This window comes from Syngnathus scovelli, chromosome 7 (genome assembly GCF_024217435.2).
Source record: "Syngnathus scovelli strain Florida chromosome 7, RoL_Ssco_1.2, whole genome shotgun sequence".
In the NCBI taxonomy this organism is placed as follows: Eukaryota; Metazoa; Chordata; class Actinopteri; order Syngnathiformes; family Syngnathidae; genus Syngnathus; species Syngnathus scovelli.
In genome coordinates, this window is record NC_090853.1 from 19,580,260 (window position 1) to 19,589,825 (window position 9,566).

The 9,566-nt window shown below is 51.9% G+C and overlaps 1 pseudogene; it reads right to left on the minus strand.

The window, feature by feature from the left end:
* Positions 1-264: 264 nt before the first annotated feature.
* LOC125971923 (janus kinase and microtubule-interacting protein 3-like) lies at positions 265-8,547 on the minus strand (annotated as a pseudogene).
* Between the last annotated feature and the right edge of the window lie 1,019 nt (positions 8,548-9,566).

A 9,566-nucleotide genomic window follows, 5' to 3' on the forward strand; every position in this document is an offset into this window, starting at 1 on the left:
CAATTGACACTCATAGTTTAAAGAAATGTGTTTGCCCATCCTACTTTGTGGAATTTCACCACATGCGCTTTTGACCAAAATACCAAATTGAACTCAAGTGAAGCCAACACGCACAACCCCCCCACACACACACACACACAAATGTTGATATGAACATAAAAGAGCCGCATGCTGTTCGGGAGTTGCGGCTTGGCCAAACCTGTACTATACAACTTTATTTGTATAAAATTTTCACAACAGCTGTCACACAAACAAAGCGGGAAAAACCGAAGACGTGCGTGTTCCGCCCACGCTGGATTTATTTGCACCTTTGAAAAGACACCGTATTGCCGCAGATGTGGCAAAGAGTACTTTTGGGCATCTGAGACGGAAGGATGTCCAAAGCATCACGTCACCTGCTCTGGTAGGCATGGTGGTGGGACGTTGAGGTCAACCGCTTTGGGGTTGGCTGAATCTTTGATCGCAGGATGCCACACACTTGAAGACAGAAGCAGAAAAGCAGAGCTAAATGCAAAATGTACTCACCGGTGACTCCAATTTTTTTCCCCCCTGAAGAAACAGCTGGACGGGTGGCCCCGGCTGGCCAGTGGGACTCTTGTTATTCTGACCCTTTTTAGTGCGCGTTTGGGGCAACAATCGTTTTTTGTGGCGCTCTCTTCTGGTTCAAAAGTGCCCTGCATGTGAATTTGCTTTTCCTGCCTTCTGATTGGATGAGCGCCGGTGTGACGCGGTGCCTCTGTCACCGTGGCGGGGGGTATACGTTGGCATCGGAGCGTCTGCCAACGTCTGAGACCGGCTGGCAGTGTATCGGAGGTGTCGAGTGCGGTGCCGCTGGAGCTCACTCACCAGCTGGTGTTAGGGCCACAGAATGAAGGCCAAGGAGAAGAATAGAAAGAGAAACAGAAACTTCTCCTCCAATTGTTTGATTTGTCTCTTCTGAGCTTCGATGAATTCTTTCAGCTCTTTGTTCCTCTAGGACGGACAAATGGAAAGTGGCATTCAAAAGCCAGTAAGCGTGCAAGTAAGTGCCGGGCTGGCTTTGGGCCCTTACCTGTTGCGCGCTGTGCAGCAGATCCATTCTCTCTTGGAGGATGCAAGCGTCGCGCTCCCTCAACTCGCACATCAGGGCTCGCTTCCATTGGTCCACGGCGCTCCTAAGCTCTTCTCTCTGATCCGCCGTCAGCACGTCATTCACGCCAGCGTGGCTGGCTTTTTCGCCGTCCGTGGCGGGGCAGTCCTGCTGCGGTAGCGCCTCGTACAACATGGCCTCCAGCTCCAGGATCCTCTGGGCCGCAATCCTCGTCCATCAGTGGTCCGGCGGGAGATTTGAGGGCGGCTTACCTTATGAGCCTGGTCCATGGAACACTTCCTGAAGTCCAACTCTTCATCCAGGTAGCCCTTCTGCTTGCAGAACATATCCTAGCACAGCTCAAGGTCAGAATTGTTGGGGCACATTGCCGGAGTTCCCCTTGGCTGATGTCGCGTGTCTGTCTACCTTCTCACTTTCAATGTCCAACATCTTCTGTTGAAGTGCTGACTTGGTCACTTTGATGTATTCTAACCACTGAGGAAAGGCTGCTGTCACATAAGCAGAATGCGAGAGCGTGCGTGGACGTGCGCGTTACCTTCTCGGCTAGGGTGAGAAGGGTCCTGGCGTGAATCACGACCACCTGCTCCTCGTTGGTGAGATTCTGCAAGAGCCCAAAGGCACAGCGTCAACAAGCTTCTTTCAGCGCAAAGCCTTCCAAAAGTCACATTTGAGCCGCCGAGTCTCGTGGAGTGCGAACATAAGGAGTTCGACATACACTTACGGCGTTATAGCCCAGGATGTCCAGCTTCTTCATCAGATCACTGATGACGATGTCCGGGGGAAAGGCGCAAGGAGCAATGTAAGGTGTTCTGGGACCTCGGGTTAAGGTTAGGGTTGCGAGGGACGCCTTACGTACGCTCACGCCCTCGGCCTCGCAGTAGATCTGCAAAGGGCTGAGGCCGTCTGGGAAAAGGACTTGCAGAAACTTCAAGACGGGGGAGCGCCACTCCCTCTCCTGAAAGGCAGAGGCATGCATCCGTCCGTCCGTCCGTCACATCTCTGGCCTCAACACGCTTGTGCGAGTCTTCCCACCTCCAGCTCCAGGATGCGGAACTCAAGCAGTTCGTTTTGGTCTCGGATATCCTGGATGTGCTCTTTCAGACGCGCTTCTTCCGCCTCCATCCGCCTGACCTGAAAAGACAGTCAGACCTCATCTGCGGGGCTTCCCGACAGGTGTGACGCCAAGCGACTCCGCCCAGCGCCTTTCTTTCCGTCACCTTTTCGGCCAACTGCTGATTGCTCTGACGCAGCAGCTGCTTCTCCTCCACCCACTTGACATTCTAGAAGAGACAAACGCGTGGACAGCTTTGGAATGTTGTGTCATTTTCATCCACAAATTCTTTGGTTGACTGGAAAATGACATTTGCTTTTCTCCGCATTTTCCCAGCCACGTTCGGGGGGGGGGGGGTTGGTCCAGTAATGCCAGACGGATGAGTGACTGAAGAATGTAGCTATTTTGTCTGAGAAAAAGGTGTGCTCATTGATGAGCTTACCTGTCCTTGTTGCTTCAGCGCTGACTCCAGATCTGCTACTCTGCTTTGATAGTGACCCATTTCTACCATCAGCTTTTCTCTGGTCTGAAAGGAGGAGGAGGGAGGCTCCTCCTCCTCCTTTCAGACCAGAGAACACCCGAGGCTGGGTGAGAACGGGGAGGCTGCGACCCGGCCGGGGGTTGCGGGAAGGGGCGCCACCTTGATCTCCTTCTCGGCGTCGTAGTCCCCTTCGCTGGTCTGGGCTAGCAGAGCGTAGGCTCGTTGCAGCGCTTGATATTCTTGCGTCAGCTGGCGGTAGCGAAGCTCCGCCTCTTCATGCACACACCAATGCAACACAGCACTAGTACCAGAATCAGTCAGACCGGCGACAAAGCACCCGCGACGCAAAGACGAGTCCGATTCCAGGCTGAAGAGGAATGTTTGGTGCCAATACGCTGGCAGAAATGGCGGGCTACCTCTTCGGGTTCCGTGTCGGGGGTTCTGTCGGTGTGAAAAGACAAGGACGATCCGTCCGGGTCCACCAACACGTCTTCGTCGTAGCCGTAAAATGTTTCGATGACCTGCGGGCGCGGAAGCAAACATCTCTCTGAACAAACTGAAGCGACACCTCACGATGAATCGACGAGAGGAACGATAGCGAGAAAAAGGCCATTTCATCTTGCGCAACACCAAGCAGCCGCAAACAAACAGACTCACCTTGCAGGACCTCACGCTTTGTTCCTCCTCAGAGATTCTCGACGTCGGTATCGTAGCAGCAAATCTCTCTCCTGTCGACACAAATAATCCGCCTTTGAGATTCTTTGGATGCAAAGGGAACGAACGGCTCCGGCGCAGAAACAAACGCGACTCACAATGACATTTCTGACATGAGCTCCTGTCTCCAGAGCCTGAAAAACACGTCACCGGCGATGATTGGAGGGACGCTCGTCTTTTCCAAAAGTGACAACTACAGGGTGTGTCAGGGTTTTCCAGATTATCTTTACCGTATCATTGTGTTGCTTTGACTTTGACTGCGACCTGTAATAAATAATATTATTTATCCCTTATTTATCCCTATCGCTTATCCCTTCCTACACAAAGTCGTAAAACACTAGAGGTCAAGGGCTTCCTCTATTCAATCCACTCTTACACCCACCCTGTTTCTCTTAATTAAAATGCTCGTGCAGGAGCCGAGAGTCAGACTTCATTCGTACAACGGATGGACTCTCCACCTGCAGGTGTCCAAAAGAACTTACTTGTCTCCCGTGTGGTTCTTGCAAAATAAGTTGGAGCGAGCGCAACTCTAACAGGGTGCATTTTGCCACTAGCTGCCTACGGACAATGACGTCGCGCTCGCGGCTCATGGTTGACGGGCTGAGCAGCCGGGCAAGTCCGTCGTTTTCAGCGCACAGCGAGTGGCAAAGGCGCTGACAAAACGGGAGCTTTGAGCTGCTGAAAACGGCAAAACAAGTCTAAAGCGTGTTCAAACGCGTGCGCACAATGCTCCTGCTTGAAAGGTCGGAATTTAAGGGGCCAATTTTTTGGATGGCGGCCGCCGGCCAAGCTTTGGACGGAAAAGGTTTCCTGGCGACAGCGAGCGAGCGCGGCGCTGCCGTACGTGCACCGAGTCGCCTGCCTGAAGACCTTGGACAAGTCGTCGATGATGTGCCGCTGCTCCACAACTTGAAGGAACTCCATTTCACTGTCCTGCTGGCCGCAACCGCGGTCCAGGTCATTGAGCGAACTAGGCCTTCTCTGTGGAACACAAATGCAGTGGACTCTGTTGGCACGCCGCCGTTGTCCGCGTCGACTTACCAAGCTTGCCATCTCCTCGTTCTCCTGGGTGACAAAGCGCACTTTGTTTTCAAGGCGACACAGCACCAGCGAGAGTTCTTCATTCTTCCTGCTCAGGCGTTTGTTTTTGTACAGGAGTGGCAGAAACTGGCTTTCTGTTTCTCTCAGTCGATTTAGCTGCAAGCATGAAGTGCGGGATGTGAAAGACGCACAACACGCGGGCCAGAACGTATCCATTTCTTTTGCATCGGTTTGAACGGAATCGTGGCTTTGGCTCCCAATAAAAGACATCTACCAGGCAACCGACTCGCCGCGCCGCTCAACTAATAAGCAAGCGCAATGGGTGCCTCGCTGGATGGCGCGCATCAAACGTAGCGCAAACCTTCAAGCGTGCCGTCAATAAATTACCAGTTCATTGCGCTCTTCAGAAAGCAGGGCGTTTCGATCCTCCAGTTTCCTGATGACTGCGCTGAGCTCAGCGATTTTCAGATGAAACCGTCGCGTGTCCCGATCCTCCTGAGACTGAAAACGCCCCGCAACACACACACACAAGCACTCGTTCAAAGTTCAAAACTGTTTTTGTGCTACCTTCCTCCAGCAACGAACTAAGTCATGCGTACTGCAAGTGTGTGATGAGGTGGCTTACGCAATGAAGAGGATTGCTAGTAGCGGCGTTGACCCCACTTCCAGGGTAGTTTAGGCCCGCCCTTTGGGAATCCCTCAGGGCAGCAATCTGCTGCTCGGCAGCCTGAGTCTGCAGCTGAAGGCGGTGGACGTGGCCGGCCCCAGGGCTTCATCCAAAACACTAACCGCTCTGTCTTTCAGCTTGATCTCATCCGTCTGGATGTACAAACGGGGAGCGCTCAGGCAGGCGGGCAAACTCATTTGCCAGAATTGTGACAAAAACAAAGAGAGCAACCGGCCAATTTTTTTCTTGAATCGACTAGAACACCTTTGCTGTGACAAAAGCGAAGCGAGCAACCGGACATTTTCTTCTTGTGAAATAGAATAGAACGCCTTAGGTGTCATTGCACTGCAGGTATACAACGAAATTGGGAACATAGCCACGCACCGCGCATCTGATCAGTCCTACCAGTCGGCGGATCTCCCTCTCGCAGTCTCTCTTGGTTCGGCTCAGCTCCTCCCGATGCTGGTGATGAGCCGATCGGAGCTCGGCCGCTCGGGACTGCCAGGCCTGCTGGGCCGCTGCCAGGGCTTCTTCCGCGCTCCTGGTGGAGGCGACACCGCTCGGTCTCCCGACACCGCCGCGTCTCCTCCACCTCCGCCAGCAAAGCGCCCCCCCTCCTCACCTGAGCAGACATTGCGCCACACCGGGCCGTTGAGACCGCAACGGAGCGCCGCGACGCTTACTGGGGACAAGCTACACAATACGGTAGCGGCCGCATCGAAGCCCGACGTGGCGTGCGGATAGTCAGACACGGATAGAGCGGATCACCTTGTCCATGGAGCCGTCCCTCAGGCTGAGGACCAAGGCATTCAGTCGCTGGATCTCTCCATCTTTGATTTTGATCACTCTCATCAGCTCCATTTCATGCTGCCGCAGTAATGTCTCCCTGGTAATGGCTAACTCTTTCTGCTTCTCCTCATGGAGTTTGCTTTTGAGTTCCGTCATGGCGGCGGTGGCACGGTGGTGCTCCGCCCGCAGGTCCTGACTTCTCTCTCTCTCCAGACAGCTGACCTGACATGACTTAGACTTAGACAAACTTTATTGTCATCTTGTCTGCACATGGTGCATACAAAACGAAATTCCGTTGCATACGTCTTACAACAAAGTAGTGATATTGCAGTTGAATAGAAGTAACATATCCTATGAAAATATATATATATACATATACTGTATATATATATATAAAGTGCAGCAGTGCTAATTATGCAATAGTGCAAGTAGGCAAAACAGTATTCAAGAGTGTGCAGAGGAATGCTAAACCATGTATTAAACTTCTATTTAAAGGGTTTACACAAGTTCAGTAAAGTTGGTAGTGCGAGATAGTGCAAGATAGAGGTCCGTAGTGTCATAAAGTACAGTTCTGTGAATGTGTGATGCAGAGTTCAGTTTAGAGCTCAACAGTTCTAATGTTCAACAGTCTGATGACAGCAGGGAAAAAGCTGTTGCAGAACCTGGTGGACCTGCAGCGGATTGTGCGAAACCTCTTCCCAGAGGGCAGCAGGGAGAACAGTCCATGGTGGGGGTGTGATGGGTCATTGATGATGTTACGGGCACGGGACATGCAGCGCTGAGATGAAATGTCCTGAATGGAGGGAAGAGGAGCCCCTATGATCCTCTCTGCTGTCCTCACCACTCTCCTCACGTTCTTCCAATCGGAGGCGGTGCAGCCTCCACACCACACAGAGAGTCAGCTTGTCAGAATGCTCTCTATGGTGCTCCTGTAGAACGTCCTCATGATGGGTGGGGGCAGGTGGGCTCTCCTCATCCTCCGCAGGAAGTACAAGCGCTTCTGTGCCCTCTTGATCAGTGCCGTAGTGTTCATAGTCCAGGTGAGGTCTTCTGTGATGTGGACCCCCAGGAATTTGGTGCTGCTGACCACCTCCACAGCTGAGCTGTTGATGATCAGTGGAGCGTGGTGAGGCTGGTTTTTCCTGAAGTCGACGATGATCTCCTTCATCTTCTCCACATTCAGGATCAGGCTGTTGTCTCTGCACCAGCCCACCAGCTGCTCCACCTCCTCTCTGTAGTCCAGGTCGTTGTTGTCTCTGATGAGCCCCACCACCGTTGTGTCGTCTGCTGACTTCACGATGTGATTGGTGGTGAACCTGGGGACGCAGTCGTGTGTCATCAGGGTGAACAGCAGGGGGCTCAGGACGCAGCCCTGAGGGGAGCCTGTGCTGAGGGTGATGACATCAGAGGTGTTCTGTCCGACCCGGACTGACTGAGGTCTGTTGGTGAGGAAGTCTAGCAGCCAGTTGCGAAGGGGGGTGTTGAAGCCCAGGTGTTCCAATTTTCCTACTAGATGCTGTGGGATGATGGTGTTAAACGCTGAGCTGAAGTCCAGGAACAGCATCCGAACATGGGTGTTCTTCTCCTCCAGGTGAGCCAGGCTCAGGTGAAGAACGGAGGAGATGGCGTCCTGAGTGGAGCGGTTTTGCCGGTCGGCAAACTGGAACGGGTCAAATAATGGGGGGAGTCTGGAAACGATGTGATCTTTAAGCAGCCTTTCGAAGCACTTCATCATGACCGGAGTCAGTGCAACAGGCCGGTAATCATTAAATGAGGTGATTTGAGGTTTCTTCGGCACCGGAATGATGGAGGCAGTCTTAAAGCACGCTGGCACTGTGGCTTGGCCCAGCGAGAAAATGTCTGTGATGACCCCAGCCAGCTGACTTGCACATTCCCTGAACACACGCCCAGGAATGTTGTCGGGGCCAGGGGCCTTACGGGGGTTGACTCTCCTCAGGGTCTTCAACACATCGGCGGAGTCAAGGCAGAGTACCTCCTCTTCCTGATGGGGGACAGTTTTAACTGCTGGAGTGCCGTTTAGTGCCTCGAACCTCCCAAAGAAGTTATTTAGACCATTTAGAAAGTCAGCATCAACTTCACCCACCGGGGGGGGGGAGGGTGAGTTGTAGTCTGTAATCGCCCGTATGCCTTGCCACATACTCCTGGTGTTGTTGGCGTCGTGGAAACGATCCTGAATTTTTCGACTGTGGTCTCGCTTCGCTACCCTGATGGCACGGTTCAAGTTGGCTCTCGCTGTCCTCAGTGTCTCCTTGTCGCCAGACTTGAAGGCAGAGTTCCGCGCTCGTAGCGTTTGACGTACCTCCTCAGTCATCCAGGGTCGTTGGTTGCCCCGGGTGATGATATTCTTAGTGGTGCTGACGTCCTCGGTGCATTTGTTGACGTAGGCTGACACAGTCATGGCACACGCATGTCAAATCTACATCGGGGAAACTGGGAGGGAGGGAGGGCGGGAGGGAGGCAAGCAGGGAGGCAGGCAGGCAGGGAGGCAGGCAGGGAGGCAGGCAGGGAAGCAGGCAGGGAGGAAGGCAGTGTCTGTCTGTTGAGGTTTTCACCTTGTTCTTCTCCTGCTGAAGTTCTAACTGGACGTCCATCAGTTTGGCTCTCAGCTCGTCATTGGCGGCCTGAAAGGCGTCCGTTCGCTCCGCCTTGACCCGCCCTGCCGGAGCTCGTTTGGACATCTCTTACTCGAGTCTCGCCCGGTCGTCAGTCAGAGATCACAACATTTGTACCTGGAGAGCACAAACGCAGCGCTGTTTTCCACTGGCTTCGAACTCAACTTCAATCGGTACCGTAACTTACAACATCATAAACATAGAACTAGCTTGACTTATTCATTGAATAAATGCATTTGGTTCTTCAAAACTGCATCACGCAACATAGCGTGACCGAGACGGCCGTTATCCACCTGCGTGAAGTTATTTGGTGAAATGAATGAGATGTTTAAGACACCATCGTTCTGTCTCTATGTAGATGAAGGGAAATAATCGATTGCTGAAGGTCCAAAGGTGTTGTGATAAACAAATAAACATATTAGTGATTAGTGACATATTTGTGATAAACATATTAGGCAGGATAATCACATATGTTAACGTGACTGCCCACACTGTATTTATTTATGGTTATTTGTTAAATCGAGTACTGTTAGACATGAAATAGGAAGTGTTTAACATAAATGGAAGACGAAAGGGGTACTCACCATTGTAGCTCCTGCTGGTCAATGATACGAGCCTCTTCTTGCAGTGGAAAACATACAGCCAACAAACACCGTGGAACCTAAAGGAATGAAATTAAACATTAACATTTAGCCTAAACCAACATTCACAGATACAACGCAACGCAAACTACACAAACGTAAATCTTTTTAAACACAATGAGTTGTACTTACCGTGTACGCTCTAGACGGTCCACTTGCAAGCAGAAAATAAAGATATTTCTGTTGATAATCGTCGTGTTTGTATCCGGTGTCTCGCTCAAGGCCATTGCGCCCACAGATTTGAATTTTGGCGAGAGTTCAGCCTATTGACGTCATTTCCGCGGTGTAATACCCGCATATCTGAAACGGCAAAGTTAAGAGTAGAGTTAAATAAAGTTTTTAGTCAACGCAATAATTTACAACCGTTGACCAGTCGAAATAATCGTCGAAATTTGGCGTCTGTGGCTGGAAGCAGACGCCGAGTTCGACATTCCTCCCAAACGCCACACTCCCTCGCTT